The sequence below is a fragment of the Anomaloglossus baeobatrachus genome, chromosome 4 (genome assembly GCF_048569485.1).
Source record: "Anomaloglossus baeobatrachus isolate aAnoBae1 chromosome 4, aAnoBae1.hap1, whole genome shotgun sequence".
NCBI classification, from domain to species: Eukaryota; Metazoa; Chordata; class Amphibia; order Anura; family Aromobatidae; genus Anomaloglossus; species Anomaloglossus baeobatrachus.
Window position 1 is genome coordinate 621,953,906 of NC_134356.1, and position 22,832 is coordinate 621,976,737.

A 22,832-nucleotide genomic window follows, 5' to 3' on the forward strand; every position below is an offset into this window, starting at 1 on the left:
TGGCCAAGCAATTAACTCCCTGTGGCGGCTGGTGCTTCTTGTTTTTGGTGTGGCTGTGATATTAGACGATATTGATCTTGTTGCTTCTCACAACTGCTTTACCAGGTTTGTGTCGACTGGGACTGCTATATATATATATATACATCACAAAGGAGACGTTGAGGGCATATACCTTACAGGAGATGCTGGGGGCATATACATCACAGGAAGGGGATGGGGGCATATATGTGACGCCCTGACAAAATCAGGGTCTCACAGATGACTGCACCCCTCTTCTAGGTGCAGGAGTCTCTCCTCTTTGGTCCTCCATCACAATCTCCATTCTGGTACACATCATCAGCCATCAAAACCCTAGTCACCCCCCCCCATTACAATAGGGACACACCAGTGGGCGGGGCCAAGCAGATGGCGATGCCCACCTAGGGGTACTGAGGTGTTATGGGAGAGGACAGAGAGAGTTGACAGTTGAGAGTGGAGTTGAGGAAGATGGTTGAGAGGAGAGGAGAGTGAGAAACGGTGAACAGAGGAGTCAGGAGTTGGAGCTCCTGGGCGACCGGATGACTTGACAACGGACTAGGTGGCAGTCGGTAGACAGGGCAACGAAGATCTGGTCGCGGGAGACCTTAAATGGGCCGGGGCAGGGTCGTAGCCGACAGACGGGTGCTCAAGCCCGAGTCCGGCTTCCACTTGTGCCACTGCAACGACCCCGGATGCGAGCGTCTCAAGCAGCCCCCCCCCCCCCGCCGCGGTTTGTTCCCGACATCACAGGAGATGCTGGGGGCATATACATCACCGGATGGGCTGGGGCATATACTTCACAGGATGGGCTGGGGGCATATACATCACAGTAAGTGCTGGGGGAATATACATCACAGGAAGGGGATGGGGGCATATACATCACATGATGGGCTGGGGCATATACTTCACAGGATGGGCTGGGGGCATATACATCACAGGAAGTACTGGGGGAATATACATCACAGGAGTGTCCGGGTAACATATACATCACATGGAAGGAATACACATCACTAGGGAAGCTGCTGGGGCATAAACATCATTGGATGGTACAGACATCACCGGGGGTATATACATCACTGGAGGGCACAAACATCGCTGGTGGTATAAAAAGCACTGGGGGGGGCACATACATCACTGGGGGTATATACAGTTGTGCTCTAAAGTTTACATACCCCGGCAGATTTTTTGCTTTCTTGGCCTTTTTCATAGAATATGAATAATACAAAAATCTCTTTTTCCACTCGTGGTTAGTGGTTGGGTGAAGCCATTTATTGTCATCTGCTGTGTTTTCTCTTTTTAAATCATAATGACAACCAAAAACATCCAAATGACCCTGATCAAAAGTTATCATACCCCAGTTCTTAATACCGTGTGTTGCCCCCTCTAACATCAATGACAGCTTCAAGTCTCTTGTGTGACATCACAGGAAGAGGGAGAGTCACCGTCAGGAGCCGTCCATCACCGCTTTGAGTCGGGAGGCATTGTTGCAGGGCAGCACAGGCAGAGGAGTTATCGACTACCTGCTGATCAGTGCTTAGCCCCATAAGGAAAAACAAAAGTTCCGCATAACCCCTTAAAGGGAACCTGTCAGGTCCCATATGCGCTCTAACCTACAGCAGGGGGATGTGTGGCCTAGTAACCCCTTCCTACTCATCCCTTTGTTGGAATATTGTGTAAAATTAATTTATATAAAAAATGTTTTATACCATACATTTATTATATTTATTTATTATACCTTACATGTTCCCTATGTAAATGATCAGAGGCTCTAGTCTCTAGGGCGTCGCTTCGCAGAGTCTAGTTTGCCCTCTTTCCGTGGTATCACACCCCTGTGGGCGTGATACCATGGATTTGCATGAGCGACGTCACCGTCAGCCCCTGGAATCCCGTGCGTGCGCGTTTCTCATTCGCGCAGCCTTCTTAGCCGGGTGTACGCTGGTTGGCTTCACAAGCGCACTGCGCATGATCTGAAGACTCCTGCCCTTCCGACCATGCACAGAGCGCGTCTAAAGCCACCAAGCAAACACCCGGCTAAGAAGGCCGCGGGAATGAGAAGTGCGCATGCGCGGGATCTCCAGGAGCTGAAGGAACATACGGAACATGTAAGTTATAAAATGTATTTTGTATAAATTCATATTACACACTATTACAATACAGGGATGGGTAGGAAGGGTTACTAGGCCACACATCCCCCTGCTTCTAGGTTATAACGCTTATGGGACCTGACAGGTTCCCTTTAAGCAGGAAAAGTGGACACTACTCACACATTTGTGGTGTCCGTGCACTAATGACATCCGTGTGCTGGCCTTTTTTGTTTTCAGATCCTTTGATTTGAATGAGCACTTTAGACTCGGATTGAAAATGGACGTCTTTTTTTCTCTGAGGACGCAGAGAAACTCGGACATGCGAGCAGCCCCATGAACTATAATGGCTATGTATTCTATCAATAAAAGAAAACGGATAGAACACAATTGTGAGAAATAAATGTCTGAATTGCAGCCTAAGGTCACATCTCTCCACATCTTAACAAAATTGAATTGCAGAGGTCTTTTCTGTGCTGCTTTTATAGGTCTGCGTTCACATGTTGCGGCCACAGGACGCCTTTAACAAAAAAAAAAACACATGACACTCCCCTAATACCAGTTTTTCTGTCTGAGAATCTCCGTGATTTTATATACACAGATGTAAGTCAACCCTTACAGTGTAAATTTGGTGACCTCTAAATAACTCAACATACAGCAATTAATGTCTAAACTGCAGGCAACACAAGTGAATACACCCCTAAGTGAAGATGGACAAATTGTGCCCAAATATCCATTTTCAGAAGGAATCCTAAAGATGTTGCGCAAGAAAGCCCACAAACAGTTTGCTGAAGACAAGCAGACTAAGGACATGGAAAACTGGAGCCATGTCCTGTGGTCTTATGAGACAAAGATAAACTTATTTGGATCAGATGGTGTCCAGTGTGTGTAGTGGCAATCAGGGCAATAGTACAAAGACAAGTGTGTCCTGCCTACAGTCAGGCATGGTGGTGGGAGTGTCATGGTTTGGGGCTGCATGATGCTGCCGGCTGTGGGGAGCTACAGTTCATGTAGGCAACCATGAATGCCAACATGTACTGTGACATAGTGAAGCAGATTATGATCCTCTCTGTTCGTATTCCAACATATGATTTCAACACACCTCCAAGACGACCACTGCTTTGCTAAAGAAACTGAGGGTAGGAGTCTCCCGCCCTAAATCCTAGTGAGCATTTGTGGGGCCTCCTCAAACAGAAGGTGGAGGAGCGCAAAGTTTCTAACATCCACCAGCTCTGTGACGTCGTCATTGAGGATGGAAGAGGATCTAGCGGCTCCTGTGAAACCCTAGTGACCTCCATCCCCAAGAGGGTTAAGGCAGTGCTTGGAAATAATGGTGGCCGCACAAAGTAATGTCACTTTGGGCACAATTTGGCATTTTCACTTCAGTGTTTACTCAACTTTGTTGATAGCAATTTTGATATTAATGGATGTGTGTTGTTATTTGGAGGGTACCAAATTTACACTATGTTGACCCAAAAATGGGTGATACTCACTTTTGTGATATACTGTGTGTGTGTGTGTGTGTATATATATATATATATATATATAATATATGAATCGTTTCTTCCACGTATAGCGCCCCCCTTTGTCGGTGGGCTTTGTCTGATACTGCAGCTCGGTAGCACTTCTTTTTTGCAGATGAAAGGCGTCGGTCCCATTTCCGTACAGAGCGACTATAGAGGAAAATCTTGGTAGACAAAGGACGTCTTTGTTTTTGAGCAGTGAAGCCTGTGACGGAGCTTCAGGAGGTGAGGGCATTAGTATATGATGCTGAGACTCGTGCTGCCCATCCGTGCCCGCGCTCTGCCTGCTGTAAAGCTTTACCATTAGGATAATTCGCGGTATTATGGGCTATTTCTGTCCAGGTGGCAGATTCTCCTCTGATTGTAATATAGAGGGGTCGCCGGGTACCGATGTGCCTCGGATTGGCACCATATGCCACAGAACCTTAATTTCGGCTTGTTCCTCTGGCACGGTTGTGGAGGTCTATCATTTACAAGTGGGGCGGGATATTCCCTGTTCTGGGGTAAAGGGTCTCCGAGGGCCCACCCTTTACCACGGAGAGAGGGCGGACGGAGCAATGATCCTGAAAATTGGCACATCTGTATGATTTGCTTTTTTATTTTCTGCTTCGTGAACTTTTATTTGCAAATCCTCTCCCTCCGCTGCCACCCCCCATCTTAACCTCCTTCGCTTTCCCCCCTGAGACCCCTTTTCAGTGACTGATTGTCCACTTCCTCCAAGGTAATCTGTAATTTGGGTTTTGTAAATGAAGGGGGTGCCGTTCATTCCTTTATGGAGAACAAACATCGTGGATTTCTCGGCTCTGGGATGCGGAGGGTTAACCTGAAGGTACTTTTTTCCCAGCAGATGAGGGGCAGCGAGCGCAGCTTTTTGGCTCTGTGAATCCATCCTCCCCATCATGATCCGGGAGGAGGCAGAATATTCAGCATCTCCTCGGTGGTGGGGGGCTCGGGGTAGGGAGGGGGGCGCTGGATGCTGGGGCTTCTGCTTCCTGCTGTAATATTCAGCATCGGTGGTGGGGGGCTCGGGGTAGGGAGGGGGGCGCTGGATGCTGGGTGTAATGCTGTAATATTCAGCATCGGTGGTGGGGGGCTCGGGGTAGGGAGGGGGGCGCTGGATGCTGGGTGTAATGCTGTAATATTCAGCATCGGTGGTGGGGGGGCTCGGGGTAGGGAGGGGGGCGCTGGATGCTGGGGCTTCTGCTTCCTGCTGTAATATTCAGCATCGGTGGTGGGGGGCTCGGGGTAGGGAGGGGGGCGCTGGATGCTGGGGCTTCTGCTTCCTGCTGTAATATTCAGCATCGGTGGTGGGGGGCTCGGGGTAGGGAGGGGGGCGCTGGATGCCGGGTGTAAGGCTTCTGCTTCCTGCTGTTACTGCTTTGATTTATCCCTAATGAGTTCTCAGCACATGAATGATCACAGCTCTCCTAGGAGCCTGCCCCATAATGCAGCATCCTGGGGCTCCCGACACCTCCCTGACGCTGGCAAGATGGATACAGCTCCAGCTGCACCGAGCGGATATATACACTGCTGAGAATATACCGCCACGCTACTGTATCTGCACAGCTGAGAGCTTGTGTACCCCAATACCAGTATCTACCTGCCACTGGTATACAGCAGCTACCACTAATGTACCGCAATACCACTATATACACACTCCACTGTATACACAGCACCAACCGCTAGTGTACCGCAATACCACTATATACACACTCCACTGTATACACAGCACCAACCGCTAGTGTACCGCAATACCACTATATACACACTCCACAGTATCAACCGCTAAAGTGCCGCAATACCACTATGTACACACTCCACTGTATATACAGTACCAAACACTAATGTACCGCAATACCACTATATACACACTCCACTGCATATACAGTACCAACCGCTAATGTACCGCAATACCACTATATACACACTCCACTGCATATACAGTACCAACCGCTAATGTACCCCAATACCACTATATACACACTCCACTGCATATACAGTACCAACCGCTAATGTACCCCAATACCACTATATACACACTCCACTGTATATACAGTACCAACCGCTAATGTACCCCAATACCACTATATATACACTCCAATGTATATACAGTACCAACCGCTAATGTACACCAATACCACTATATACACACTCCACTGTATATACAGTACCAACCGCTAATGTACCCCAATACCACTATATATACACTCCAATGTATATACAGTACCAACCGCTAATGTACCGCAATACCACTATATACACACTCCACTGCATATACAGTACCAACCGCTAATGTACCCCAATACTACTATATACACACTCCACTGCATATACAGTACCAACCGCTAATGTACCCCAATACCACTATATACACACTCCACTGTATATACAGTACCAACCGCTAATGTACCCCAATACCACTATATATACACTCCAATGTATATACAGTACCAACCGCTAATGTACCGCAATACCACTATATACACACTCCACTGCATATACAGTACCAACCGCTAATGTACCCCAATACCACTATATACACACTCCACTGCATATACAGTACCAACCGCTAATGTACCCCAATACCACTATATACACACTCCACTGTATATACAGTACCAACCGCTAATGTACCCCAATACCACTATATATACACTCCAATGTATATACAGTACCAACCGCTAATGTACACCAATACCACTATATACACACTCCACTGTATATACAGTACCAACCGCTAATGTACCCCAATACCACTATATATACACTCCAATGTATATACAGTACCAACCGCTAATGTACACCAATACCACTATATACACACTCCACTGTATATACAGTACCAACCGCTAATGTACCCCAATACCACTATATACACACTCCACTGTATACACAGCACCAACCGCTAGTGTACCGCAATACCACTATGTACACACTCCACTGTATGTACAGTATCAACCGCTAATGTACCGCAATACCACTATGTACACACTCCACTGTATACACAGCACCAATCACTAATGTACCGCAATACCACTATATACACACTCCACTGTATACACAGCACCAACCGCTAGTGTACCGCAATACCACTATATACACACTCCACAGTATCAACCGCTAAAGTGCCGCAATACCACTATGTACACACTCCACTGTATATACAGTACCAAACACTAATGTACCGCAATACCACTATATACACACTCCACTGCATATACAGTACCAACCGCTAATGTACCGCAATACCACTATATACACACTCCACTGCATATACAGTACCAACCGCTAATGTACCCCAATACCACTATATACACACTCCACTGCATATACAGTACCAACCGCTAATGTACCCCAATACCACTATATACACACTCCACTGTATATACAGTACCAACCGCTAATGTACCCCAATACCACTATATATACACTCCAATGTATATACAGTACCAACCGCTAATGTACCGCAATACCACTATATACACACTCCACTGCATATACAGTACCAACCGCTAATGTACCCCAATACCACTATATACACACTCCACTGCATATACAGTACCAACCGCTAATGTACCCCAATACCACTATATACACACTCCACTGTATATACAGTACCAACCGCTAATGTACCCCAATACCACTATATATACACTCCAATGTATATACAGTACCAACCGCTAATGTACACCAATACCACTATATACACACTCCACTGTATATACAGTACCAACCGCTAATGTACCCCAATACCACTATATACACACTCCACTGTATATACAGTACCAACCGCTAATGTACCCCAATACCACTATATACACACTCCACTGTATATACAGTACCAACCGCTAATGTACCCCAATACCACTATATACACACTCCACTGTATATACAGTACCAACCGCTAATGTACCCCAATACCACTATATACACACTCCACTGTATACACAGCACCAATCGCTAATGTACCGCAATACCACTATATATACACTCCACTGTATATACAGTATCAACCGCTAATGTACCGCAATACCACTATATACACACTCCACTGTATATACAGTACCAAACACTAATGTACCGCAATACTACTATATACACACTCCACTGCATATACAGTACCAACCGCTAATGTACCGCAATACCACTATATACACACTCCACTGCATATACAGTACCAACCGCTAATGTACCCCAATACCACTATATATACACTCCAATGTATATACAGTACCAACCGCTAATGTACACCAATACCACTATATACACACTCCACTGCATATACAGTACCAACCGCTAATGTACCCCAATACCACTATATACACACTCCACTGTATATACAGTACCAACCGCTAATGTACCCCAATACCACTATATACACACTCCACTGTATATACAGTACCAACCGCTAATGTACCCCAATACCACTATATACACACTCCACTGTATATACAGTACCAACCGCTAATGTACCCCAATACCACTATATACACACACTCCACTGTATATACAGCAGCTACCGCTAAAGTGCCGCAATACCACTATATACACACTCCACTGTATACACAGCACCAAACGCTAACGCACCCCAATACCACTATATATACACTCCAATGTATATACAGTACCAACCGCTAATGTACCCCAATACCACTATATACACACTCCACTGTATATACAGTATCAACCGCTAATGTACCCCAATACCACTATATACACACTCCACTGTATATACAGTATCAACCGCTAATGTACCCCAATACCACTATATACACACTCCACTGCATATACAGTACCAACCGCTAATGTACCCCAATACCACTATGTACACACTCCACTGTATATACAGCAGCTACCGCTAAAGTGCCGCAATACCACTATATACACACTCCACTTACAGTATCAACCGCTAATGTACCCCAATACCACTATATACACACTCCACTGTAATATACAGTATCAACCGCTAATGTACCCCAATACCACTATATACACACTCCACTGCATATACAGTACCAACCGCTAATGTACCGCAATACCACTATATATACACTCCAATGTATATACAGTACCAACCGCTAATGTACCCCAATACCACTATATACACAGTGCTGTATATACAGCACCTACTGCTAATGTACCCTAATACCACTATATACACACTCCACTGTTTATACAACACTTACCACTAGTGTACCGCAATATACACACTCTACTGTATATACTGTACTACCTGCTAATGTACCGCAATACCACTATATACACACTCCACTGTGTATAACAGAACCAACCGCTAGTCTACCGCAATACCACTATATACACACTCCACTGTATGTACAGTACCAACCGCTAATGTATCGCAATACCACTATATACACACCTGTATATACAACACTTCTATCATAATACCACTATATACACCCCACTGTATATAGAACACGAAACGCTAATGTATGCCAATACCAGTATATACACACACATCATTGTATGTACAGTACCTACTACTACTGTATCGCAATGCTACTATATACATACTCCACTATATATACAACACCCTACCACTAGTGTACTACAATACCAGTATATACACACATCACTGTATATACAACACTCTAGCGCTAATGTAGCACAATACCACTATATACCTGTATATACAGCACATATTGCAAGTGTACCGCAATACCACTATATACACTACTGTATATACAGCACCTACTGCTAGTGTATCACTATACCAATTTTATACATAGTACTGTATGCACAGTGTCTTAAAAAATTATTCATACCCCGTGAAGTTTTCCATATTTTTTTCGTGTTACACTCACAAATGTACAGGTATATTATTGAGATTTTATGTGATATTTCAACACTAAGTACGGTCAGCACATATGTGTAAAGGAAATGATGCACGGTTTTCTAATATTTAAAAAATATAAATCTGAAAATTATGACGTACATTTGTATTTAGCCCCCTGTAGTCTGATTCCTCTAAATAAAATCCTGAGTGATCAATCGCCTCCAGAAGTCACCTAATTAGTAAATTGAGTCCCCCTGTGTGTAATTTATTCTCAGTATAACTACAGCTGTTCTGTAAAGGCCTTAGAGGTTTGTATGAGATCATTAGAGATCAAACAGCATCATGAAAACCAAGGAACACACCAGACAGATCAGGGATAAGGTTGTGGAAAGTAAAGCTGGGTTAGGTTATAAAAAAAATAGCCCAAGCTCTGAACATCTGTGGGGGACACTTTTCAATCTATTATCCAAAAATGGATGAAGTAAGACAAACCTACCAAGACATGGCCATCAACCTAAACTGTCATCCCAGGCAAGGAGAGCACTAATTTGAAAAGCAGCCAAGAGGCCCATAGTCACTCTGAGAAGCTTGCAGAGATCACAACTCAGGGGGAGAATCTGGCCACCTAACAACTATTAGTCGTATACTCCACAAATCGGGCTTTATGATTGAGTGGCAAAATCAAAGATGTTTTTTAAAGCAAATTCTAAGAAGTTATGAAGTTTGTAAAAGCCATGTATGGGACACAGTGAGCATGTGGAAAAAGTTGAACTTTTTGGGCTAAATGAAAAATTCTGTAATTCTGTGGGTCAGGGCGAAAGACACTGCACATCACACAGAAAACTCCATCCCCACCGTCACACATGGTGGAGGCAGCATCGTTCTGTGGGGAGGTTTTATTCAGCAGGGGCAGGGAAGCTGGTTAGAGTTGATGGGAAAGATGGATGAGCCAAATACAGGGCAATCCTGGAGGAAAATCTGTTAGAGGCTGCAAAAGACCTGAGACTGAGGTGTAGTTTCACCTTCCAGCAGGACAACGACTCTAAACATCCTGCAGAGCTACAATAGATGGTTTAGATCACAGCATCTTCATGTGTGTGAGCGGTTCAGTCACAGTCCAGACCTTAATCCCACTGAGAATCTGTGACAAGACTTGGAAATTGCTGTTGACAGACGTCTCCATCCAATCTCACTGAGCGAGAGATATTTTACAAAGAAAAATTAGCAAATTTTCCGCCTGTCCATGTGCAAAGCTGGTAGAGACATGAAAAGTGTTTCCTTTACATTTCACAGATACTTGCTACTTTCGGTTGATATATTAACTAAAATGCCAATAAAATAAATTTGTTTGTGAGTGTAACTTGAAAAAATGTGGAAAGTTCACAGGGTATGAATACTTTTGCAATGTACTCTATGCACACCATCTACCACAAGTGTACCCCAATACCTCGGTGACTGGTTCATGCAACTTTTTTTATTGCTTATATTGCTACACCTATTACCATACTTCCTCGATTTACTTAACTTTATGGCAAATCCTTCTTGGTGTTGTGGTTTCAATGTTGAGGAGAGTATCTACAGCACATACCTGTTACGTCACCACCGGAGTACGCTCCATCGACTTCTGCTTCGATCGCCAGGCGACGCCGTGTTCCTGTCGTGGATGGTGCTGGTGATGGGAGAGGAGTCGATGCCGGCGGGCGCAGGCTCCGTTCATCCACTGGTCTGGGTTTCCTGGGGATCTGCAGTGCCTCTGGCTGACTGTAGGTGGCGGGTATCTCCCAGCTGAGGTACCATCATTCAGCTACAGCCTATGGGAAGACACCACACACTTTTTAGTTCCCCTCCTGTCTCCTGACCTCTGCCAGAGATAGTTCTGAGAATTCTGGGTCTGTTTCGTCCTGTGATTCCTGTGTGCTGATTACCGCTTGTTTACCGACTACCCTCCTGCCTACTGTTTTTGTACCTCGCTGCTCGATCTGGGGGGGGGGGGGGGGGGGGGGGGGGGGGGGGGGTTTTGACCTCTGCTTATTTCTGATTACGTCTTTGCCTGCCGATTCTGTCCCTGTTCTGCAATTCCTGGTTTGACCCTGCCTGACGACTACTCTCATCGGACTGCAGCCTTCCACAGGTAGTGATCTCCAGGGCCCTGTGTGTGAGGCAAATCCCGGATATGAAGATGAATTATGACTCCAGTCATAATCCCTCATCACTCCCTGGCAGTGCCCCCTCCCTTCTTGTTCTCAGTGTTCCACTTACACCTCCATGGCCATGTCCTGTGATATGGAAATGAGGTGGTGTGGGGACAATGGACACAGGATGACTCCCTGCCGTCACCCTGTAGTAGGAGCTGCTAGCTAGTTAGCAAGGCTATGGAAATAGCCAGACAGAACGACTCCAGTAAAAAATGGTTCATATCTCGCAAGCCATATTTCCGATAAATATGGCAACCATAAAAATGGTGTCTCCGCATGCGGACGATGCCGGCACACCCTTTTTATGGGAGCAGGACATTGGGAAATGCCCCAGGCGTTGATATCAGCCAATGGGGAACTGGCAGGCAGGTCATGAGGTCCCCTCGTTCTGTAGCTAAATTCATAACTGTCACAAATGAGAGCATTGGCGTCCGCCTACGACGCTCCCAGGCAAAGTTATGGCCATATTCCATGTTGTGGATTTTGTCCATAACTCCAGCCAGGGGTGGAGCAGTGCTCCCTCTGAGGTCACGAAGGTAGGAGGGGACCTGGATTTGTCCAGGTTGATAACCCTACTTCGGCCATTTTCCCAGTGTTCATTTCGCTGGGGGCACGTGTAGGAAACATCTGTGGGAAGGATCCTAGAAACCTGGCCTACAGCGCCCCCCTTTGGCAGACGCAACAAGGTAACTGCTGGAACCTGTGTATGCCTGTTTGTAACCCATGCTTTGATTGTAACTGTACTCTGACATATGTATATTCTGTAGATTCCCTATTGTATTTTGTATTGTAGCTTCTAGTGTGCTTTAGGCTGATTAAATTATATAATTAATCTTGGGCTGTTCTGTTACCTCGATCTTGAATCCCACGTCTGTGTGTTCGGCTAATAGTTACCGTGAAGCGGTTGGTGGCAGCGAGTTTGTGCCAAGGATTATTGTGGGGAGGCCAGTGAGATTCGGGAGATTTTATATATTCCGCCCGCGGAGGTCGGGGGGAATATATACCCTACTCTCACCGGGGACCCTTCAATAATCGGCATAAGTAGTATAGCGGCCTCCTTGCTTATTGTCGGGCAATTCCATAATTGGCCTGACTATAAGAGGGGCGCTAGAGAGCGCGTCACGTGCTCTGTCTGTCGGTCGGGAGGTATAAAGGGAGGGGTGACCCCCACTTGTTACCCCCCGATTGTGACGTACTGGTAGCCAGCGCGGGGGATTTCTGAGTGACCCCCCCGGTGGTTTGTGACATATTGGTGGCAAGCGGTGGGATCGAGATAATAGTAGTGTGTGAGTGTGAGACCCATACTCCCAGACACTAAAGACTGCCTGCAGCAGCTGTGGCTGCTGGGGTCTTCAGACTAGCTCAACACTAGAGTGTCAGAGTGCAGATACTGTAAGGTGTGTGGAGGCATCAGGTGTCAGTTCTGTGTCAGTGACCAAAAGTCTGCAAGAATGGCTGATGGCACCAGGAGCAGAGCTATGCAACTGGCCAATGCTAAGGCAGGAGCCGAAGAGAGGGAGGACGGTGCTGTGGACAGCAATGAGGAGGTTGCCCACGAGTCCTCCAGGAGCTCGACGCCAGAAAACCGTTCTGCCGAGGACATTGCGCAACCTGGCACTGCTGGACAAGATGAGGAGGAGCTCACCCAAGGTTCCTCAACGAGCCAAGATGCCAGCCCTCCGCTCTGAAAGGGACAGTGAATCGCCTAGCTCTGCAGCGTGCCGCAGATCACCACGTGCCATTCCACCGAGCCCAGGGAGGCTCGGATAGCCTTCTTCAAATGGCTATGGCCCTTCTCCAGGCTGGAGACCAGAAGGGCTACAAGGAACTCCTGGCAGAGCGCAGGGCAGAGCGGCAGGCAGCGCGTGACGCTGAGGCTGCGGAGCGGCACGCAGAGCGTGAGGCTGCGGAGCGAGAGCGGCAGGCAGCGCGTGAAGAGCGAGAGCGACAGGCAGACCGTGACTACCAGCTGCAGCTAGCTCAGCTCCGGCCCTCATCAGCCACATGTGACCTTCGAGACACCAAACTTCCAAAGGTCCGTGTTGAGGACTTCCCAGTGCTGGAGAAGGATGGAGACTTGGACTCTTTCTTGACTGCTTTTGAACGGACTTGCTTGCAGCACCATCTGGACAAGGACCAGTGGGCCAAATACCTGACCCCCCGTTTAAGGGGTAGGTAAGGCCCTGGATATCCTTGGGGACTTGCCTGCTGAGGCAGATCAGGGCTACGACACCATCAAGCGGGCCCTGATCCAACAGTACAACCTCACTCCAGAGTCCTACCGCAAGAAGTTCCGGAGCCTACAGAAGGGACCAAAGGACTCCTGGGCTGACCACCGGCGGGCACTTGCCCGAGCTGCCGACCACTGGACCCAAGGCCTGCAGCTTTCCACCGGACCGGAGATCCTGGACTTGTTCATCACGGAGCAACTCTTGTGGAACTGCCCTGAGGATCTCCGCCAGTTCATCCGAGACCAGAAGCCAAAGGGGTCCACGGCTACAGCTGCCCTTGCCGATGACTACACCAACAACCGGGCCCCTGAGGCCAGGAGAGCGGCCACCAGCAGCACCTGGAGAGGGGGTAAGATGAATTCTGCGACTGCCCCACCTGCCCCTAGACTGCAGGGGGTGTCCCCCTCAACTCCCCTCTCCAGGCCCGTGGCGGAACCAAGACGGTGCCACCAGTGCAACCTACCTGGACACTTCAAGGCCATGTGCCCTCAGCGTCCCAAGGCCCCGGCTCCGTCCCCGTCCCAAGGGCCGCCCAAGGTGTATTGTGTGGGTGGGGGTGGTGGTAGGTCCCTGGACAGCTTCCAACCTGTCACCGTCGGCCGGTCTGTGACCATAGGACTGCGAGACAGCGCCTCGGAGGTGACTCTGGTGCGGCCTGAGATGGTGTCCCCCCAAGACTTGATCCCTGGAAAAACCCTCGCTGTCTCCGGGATTGGAGGCATTGACCCGGCGCTGCCTGTTGCTGACATTTATGTGGACTGGGGCGCAGGGCGAGGGGTGAGGGAGGTGGGGGTAACTGATCGGATCCCCGCAAACGTGCTACTTGGGACAGATTTGGGGCAGATAACCTCCCAGTTTGGGCCCCAACCAAGGGCTGAACCTTCAGCCAGTACTGACGTGCCTCCGGACAATGTTAATGTGTTATCTATGAATGATGTAAGGGAGGAGGGAGTGAACTCTGATATTTCTGCTTGCACAGACACCATAGACACACACGCAGCTGCAGCTGTGACAGGAGGGGAGGGGGTCAGAGAAAGGTGTGACAATGCCTCTACAAGTAACCAGCCTGTGAGCTGGGATCTGTTGCCCTCTGCAGGGATAAGCAGAGAGCAGGGTGCTGCAGGGGGAGGACCAGTGTGTGGGGTGGGGGCTACCACAGCAAATGTGGGGTCCCCAGAGATTTCACAGCGGGGTTCTGTTGCTGCAGGAGGGGAACAGGCAGGTGAGATTGGGGCCGGTCCAGGAGCGGAAGTGCTCCCAGGTAAGATCTCGGTGCATGGTTCCCCCACAACCGGGGTGTCAGGAAGCCAGGTAGGTCTGCCTGAACCGGCGACTTGGTCAGGAACGGAGGAGGAGCAGGCACGACCCACGGTCGCAGCGGCTGTGGCCGCTGTCACCCGCAGTGGGAGTGCTGGAAGCCAAGGGGCCTCCCGGAGGTCCGATAGCTCTTCCCCTTCTGACCAAGTGGCAGCCGAGTCAGGTGGAGGCCAGGACACAGGTCCCGGGGTACTGACCGAAGATGTGACAGTCTCGTCGATTCTGGCCACATCTAGTCAGGGGTTTCAGGCAGCGTTAGAAGCTGACGACAGCCTGAAAGCTCTTAAGGAGCAGGCGGCCCAGCCTCCCTCGGACTCGGACCCGGAGCGAGTGGTCTGGGACCAAGGACGGCTGTACCGGGCCACGGTCCAGCAGGGTTCACCGGAGGCGTGGCCCAGGGACCGACAGTTGGTGGTACCCTATCCGTTCCGGACGGAGCTGTTGCGGATCGCACATGAGATTCCGATGGCCGGACACCTAGGGATCGCTAAGACCAAGGCCAGGTTAAACCAGCATTTCTACTGGCCAAAAATGGGGGCCGATGTGGCTGCCTACTGCCGTTCGTGTGAAACCTGTCAGAGAGTGGGGAAGGCGGGGCCACGCCCCAAAGCCCCACTAGTATCTCTGCCAATCATCGATGAGCCTTTCAGGAGGGTGGCTGTGGATCTGGTCGGCCCGCTGGCCATCCCCAGCAGCTCCGGGAAACGCTTCATACTGACGGTAGTGGACTATGCCACCCGGTACCCAGAAGCAGTGGCCTTGTCGTCCATTCGGGCTGACAAGGTGGCCACCGCATTGCTGGAGATTTTCTCCCGAGTGGGTTTTCCCCAGGAAATGCTCACTGACCGGGGGACCCAATTCATGTCCCAGCTGATGGAGGCCCTCTGTAAGCAAGTCCAGGTGCGACATCTGGTGGCCAGCCCGTACCATCCACAGACTAATGGCCTGTGCGAGCGGTTCAATGGCACCTTAAAGCAGATGCTTAAGATGTTGGTCGACTCCCATGGGCGTGACTGGGAGCGGTATCTCCCACACCTGTTATTTGCTTACCGGGAGGTTCCACAGGCCTCAACAGGATTCTCACCGTTTGAGCTCCTGTACGGGCGACGTGTGCGGGGCCCCCTGGCTCTGGTGAAAGAGGCTTGGGAAGGGGATTTGGCCACCCCTGGAGTGTCGGTTATCGAGTATGTCATGCGCTTCCGGGACAAAATGCAGGCCTTGACGCAACTGGTACACGACAATATGGCTCAAGCCCAGGCCGATCAGAAGCGTTGGTACGACCAGAACGCTTGTGAGAGGACCTACCAAGTGGGTCAAAAGGTGTGGGTACTGGTCCCCGTACCACAGGACAAGCTTCAGGCAGCCTGGGAAGGCCCATACCTCGTGTACCAGCAGCTCAACCCTGTAACGTACCTGGTCACCCTGGACCCTGCCCGTGGAAGGCGGAAGCCCTTCCATGTGAACATGATGAAGGCACATCATGAGCGGGAGGCATGTGCGCTCCCCGTGTGCAACCTGCCCGAGGAGGGAGAAGCGGAAACCCTCTTGGATATGCTAGCCCAGGTTAGGGCAGGCGGATCCATTGAGGATGTGGAGGTTGGCCACCAGCTCTTGGAAGACCAACGGTCCCAGCTGTGGGCCACCCTCCTCCCCTTCCGGGGGTTGTTTACCAACCAGCCCGGAAGGACTGACTTGGCTGTCCATCACGTGGACACTGGGGATCATCCCCCGATCCGGCGTTCAGCATATCGGGTTTCCCTGGAGGTGCAGCAACACATGCGCCAGGAGATTGACGAGATGCTGAAGCTGGGGGTGATCCAGGCATCCAACAGCGCTTGGGCCTCGCCTGTAGTCCTCGTCCCTAAGAAGGACCGAACCACTCGGTTCTGCGTGGACTACAGGGGGCTCAATGCGGTCACGGTCGCCGATGCGTACCCAATGCCACGCATCGATGACCTGCTCGATCAGTTGGCCGGGGCTCAGTACCTGACCATCATGGATCTGAGCCGGGGATATTGGCAGATCCCCCTGACTCGCAAGGCCAGGGAACGCTCTGCCTTTATTACCCCATTTGGACTGTACGAGTCCACGGTGATGCCATTCGGGATGAGGAATGCCCCTGCCACTTTCCAGCGGATGGTCAACACCCTGCTCAAGGGACTTGAAGGGTACGCGGCCGCGTACCTGGATGACATTGCCGTCTTCAGTCCCACCTGGGAGGACCACCTAGAGCATCTAGCACAGGTGCTCAGGCGGATCCACCGGGCAGGTTTGACCATCAAGCCGGGAAAGTGTCAGCTGGCCATGAGCGAGGTCCAGTACCTCGGTCACCGGGTAGGCGGGAGAACACTGAAGCCCGAGCCTGAGAAAGTGGAGGCCATCGCATCCTGGCCCACCCCCAGGACCAAGAAGCAGGTGATGTCCTTCTTGGGGACCGCTGGGTACTATAGGAGGTTTGTTCCATGCTATAGTAGCCTGGCAAAGCCCTTGACAGACCTCACCAAGAAGAAGCTGCCCTCTGCAGTCGATTGGACAATGGACTGCGAGACAGCCTTCCAGGCCCTAAAGGACGCCCTGTCCAGCCCGCCCGTGCTACAGGCAGCCGACTTCACGCGGCCGTTTGTAGTACAGACCGACGCCAGTGACTTCGGCCTCGGTGCGGTGCTCAGCCAGGTGGACTCTGCGAGCCAAGAGCACCCAGTCTTGTACCTGAGCAGGAAGCTGTTACCAAGGGAAGTTGCCTATTCCACGATGGAGAAGGAGTGCCTGGCCATAGTGTGGGCCCTGCAGCGTCTGCAACCCTATCTATACGGGCGCCACTTCATCGTGGAGACGGACCACAATCCCCTCAGCTGGTTGCACACCGTCTCTGGGACGAATGGGCGATTGTTGCGATGGAGCCTTGCGCTCCAGCAATACAACTTCACCATTCGCCACAAAAGGGGCCGTGACCACGGTAACGCAGACGGGCTGTCCCGACAAGGAGAGGTCGCGGACGGGCGCACGGGGGAACACCGGAGTGTGCTGCCCCCTAGCGCCCTCAAAAGGGGGGAGGTGTGAGGCAAATCCCGGGATATGAAGATGAATTATGACTCCAGTCATAATCCCTCATCACTCCCTGGCAGTGCCCCCTCCCTTCTTGTTCTCAGTGTTCCACTTACACCTCCATGGCCATGTCCTGTGATATGGAAATGAGGTGGTGTGGGAACAATGGACACAGGATGACTCCCTGCCGTCACCCTGTAGTAGGAGCTGCTAGCTAGTTAGCAAGGCTATGGAAATAGCCAGACAGAACGACTCCAGTAAAAAATGGTTCATATCTCGCAAGCCATATTTCCGATAAATATGGCAACCATAAAAATGGTGTCTCCGCATGCGGACGATGCCGGCACACCCTTTTTATGGGAGCAGGACATTGGGAAATGCCCCAGGCGTGATATCAGCCAATGGGGAACTGGCAGGCAGGTCATGAGTCCCCTCGTTCTGTAGCTAAATTCATAACTGTCACAATGAGAGCATTGGCGTCCGCCTACGACGCTCCCAGGCAAAGTTATGGCCATATTCCATGTTGTGGATTTTGTCCATAACTCCAGCCAGGGGTGGAGCAGTGCTCCCTCTGAGGTCACGAAGGTAGGAGGGGACCTGGATTTGTCCAGGTTGATAACCCTACTTCGGCCATTTTCCAGTGTTCTTTTCGCTGGGGGCACGTGTAGGAAACATCTGTGGGAAGGATCCTAGAAACCTGGCCTACAGCGCCCCCCTGTGGCCAGACGCAACAAGGTAACTGCTGGAACTGTGTATGCCTGTTTGTAACCCATGCTTTGATTGTAACTGTACTCTGACATATGTATATTCTGTAGATTCCCTATTGTATATATTGTAGCTTCTAGTGTGCTTTAGGCTGATTAAATTATATAATTAATCTTGGGCTGTTCTGTTATCTCGATCTTGAATCCCACGTCTGTGTGTTCGGCTAATAGTTACCGTGAAGCGGTTGGTGGCAGCGAGTTTGTGCCAAGGATTATTGTGGGGAGGCCAGTGAGATTCGGGGAGATTTTATATATTCCGCCCGCGGAGGTCGGGGGAATATATACCCTACTCTCACCGGGGACCCTTCAATAATCGGCATAAGTAGTATAGCGGCCTCCTTGCTTATTGTCGGGCAATTCCATAATTGGCCTGACTATAAGAGGGGCGCTAGAGAGCGCGTCACGTGCTCTGTCTGTCGGTCGGGAGGTATAAAGGAGGGGTGACCCCCACTTGTTACCCCCCGATTGTGACGTACTGGTAGCCAGCGCGGGGGATTTCTGAGTGACCCCCCCGGTGGTTTGTGACATAGTTCCCCTCCTGTCTCCTGACCTCTGCCAGAGATAGTTCTGAGAATTCTGGGTCTGTTTCGTCCTGTGATTCCTGTGTGCTGATTACCGCTTGTTTACCGACTACCCTCCTGCCTACTGTTTTTGTACCTCGCTGCTCGATCTGGTTTTGACCTCTGCTTATTTCTGATTACGTCTTTGCCTGCCGATTCTGTCCCTGTTCTGCAATTCCTGGTTTGACCCTGCCTGACGACTACTCTCATCGGACTGCAGCCTTCCACAGGTAGTGCTCTCCAGGGCCCTGTGTAATTCCAAATCCCTGTATAGGGGTTAAAGGGTTTCAGGGTTCTGGGGGTCCTGCTTGGCGAGCGGCTTCCCTCTAGCCTGTCCATTACAGCCCGTCTGAGTCTGTGGATCTAGGCAGGCGTTACAATACCATATCACAAAATCCCTATATACTCATATACTACTCTATATACTCAGCACCTCCAGCTCAGCTAGGGTTATACTTAGCATAGGCCATCAATATCAGATTGATTTGGGTCCCACTGTTCACTCCCTACCTGCTAATTGAAGGGACCTGATGGGCACCATGTCCTCTACTTTGTACAACTCCATACACTTTGTAGTGGCTGCGAGTGGTATAGCAGCTTGGTCCTATTTGCGTGAATGGGACCCAGTTTATGGACAAGAATGCAGCACTTCATGGAACTGTCACAATTTCTTTGGATAGCGGGGAACCGGGCTCGTAAGCTGTCTCACAAGCTAAGGGGCCCTATGCTATCCCTAACCTCAGGGATATTCCTAATGATGGAGATGTCTGAGTCTCCTTCCTGGCCCTGCTCCTGACCAGTCATGATCTGATCCCCCCTTTCCCAGGACGGGATGGGACAGGAGTGTGTAGAAACCCACAGCCAAAGACAGACAAGGGAAAACCAATACTCTGTCACACGGCACGCACACACAAAGGTAAAGACAATAAGAGATTTGAATAAGGAGGAAAAACAAGAGCAGGAAGGAAGTACAAAACAACATGGGTAAACGCCACAACCACTCCAAGCAATAAGTACAATTTAAGCACAACTTTCACCAGAGAGTCTGGGACGCCACACCTCACAGACCAACATAGAATAAACTATAGCTGGCATGTGTAGAAGGATTCCACCAACATAAATAGGAGGAGAGTAGATGTGATAGGCCTTCCCACGACTTGTGATTAAAGGAGCAAGTAAACGAGAGATTAACTCTTGCTAGGCTGCGTATGAATCTGCACACAGCTATTTGTTGCCCGAGTCTGCCTGTGTTGATCGCAGACACCAGAGAAACCATCGGGTGGAGTGTCAGAGTCTGCAATCTGAACAGAGCCTAATGACAGTCAGTGAAGTTTGTGCAAAACTTCATGTGAAATGAGTCCAACCAGCAGTTGATCAAAAATATTACATAGCAATGGAGATTCGGGATGATGTGGGGCCACCATTTGAATTTGTACCTTTTAGCTGTAACTACTGCTACAACTACAGGAAATCTGCTGAATTTTATCAATAAAGTGTAATACTCCATTTTCCCAGTGGGGACACTTCTTATTGTTACATGACTTAATAAATATAGATTGTCCAAAAGCAGAGACCCACTTTATCTGTATATTATAGTAAACCATCTGTAGTACCTGGCGTTGCTCGGGATAGTAACAAAGTGTCTGTCTCTCTCCCTCTCTGTCCGCCTGTCTCCCTCTGTCTGTCTGTCTGTCTGTCTGTCTGTCCCTATCCCTGTCTGCCTCTCTCTGTTTCTCTCTCTCTCTGTTTCTCTCGGTCTCTCCCTGTCTGCCTGTCTGAATCTCTGTCTGTCTCTCCTTGTCTCTCTGTCTTTGTCTCTCTCTCTGTCTCTCTCTATTTTTCTCTCCATCGATATCATATTACCTCACACATAAGCTTCTTATACTAAGAATGTCCTTTGTTGCCTATAGCAACCAATCACAGCTCCTATTAATGACCTGTAGCTCCCAGCTCCATTGACTTTAATGTAATCGAGTTTTTTTGGGGAATAACTGTAAAGCGCGAGGTTAAATTTTCCCCTTAAAACATAGTCTATGTCGTTCCCTGATTCACATGGGGTGTCTGTGCAAAATTTTGTGATTGTAAATGCGACGGTGCGAATTCCTTTAACGGACATGTAGCACACCTGAAGTCATCAGGGTGCTACAAGGTTCTGCATCCCCACAAGGATGCAGGGCCTACCCCCTTAGGGACCCAGAACACCAGTGCCGGTAACACCTAAAACCCAGGTAATACCAGTTTTCCCCAACAATCCCCCATACAATGGTATCTAGCTAGGGTGGGACCATGGATGGCCGCCTAGAGGTGGAGCCACTCCAGTCCACTAGTTGACCAGGTGGGAGGGGCAGACTGTGGACAGAGGAAGAACTGCAGTGACTGTGGGGACTTGAGTAGTGACTGTAGAGGTGTAAAGGTGGAAGTGAAGTGACACCCTGACTCGGGTTAATGGTGACCTGGTACCGAGGAGAGGTGGATGCCGGTGGAGTACTCCCGGAACTACACACTGACAGGGTACAGGACCCTAGTACAGGAAAAAGCTTCAAGCCGACCTGTTAACACCTACACAGCAAAGGGGACCATCAAGGACCTCGCTAACCCTAAAGAATCCGAAGACTAAGTGGCAAAAGGAGTACCGGGGACAGGACCAGAGGCTCCAACCCCACAGGGTTCACCGGGGACAGAACCAGAGACTCCAACCCCACAGGGTTCACTCTACCGTCAGTCGGACAGACGTGGACAAACCACAGAATGGGGACCCCCAGTGTTCTATACCACGGGGATCCACTTATCAGAGACAGGTGCAGGGGATGAAGGTACCAGAGAAACCAGACTGGCACTAGGACGAAGGGGACCTGGAGGCGAAACCAGCCGCCCTTGGGCAACCAGTTACCATCTCAAGAAAGTGAGTAAACCAGTTGCACTGAATACCTGTTTGGACTCCCTTCTTCCAACGCCCACTGCACCATACACCCACTGGGGCAAAACCCTACTTGCGGAGGGACTACCATACTAGCTGCCAATACCACTAGCCCCAGTAGAGACATTCTGCAGCGACGGCTCCCTACACTTAGCCGCAGCACCGCAAGTGGCATCACATATAAACTTTATCCAATAATCCCCTGTAAATATTCCCATTACAAAAAGGGCCCAGGGCACGGAACCGGGCAATGGCCACCACTGTGACATTCCCAAGAGAGACACTGCCCGGGACCGAGTAGCCCATATCCCTGGGTGCTACAGACATACCCACGCACACGCACGCACACACATACCCACGCACAGACACATACTCACGCACACA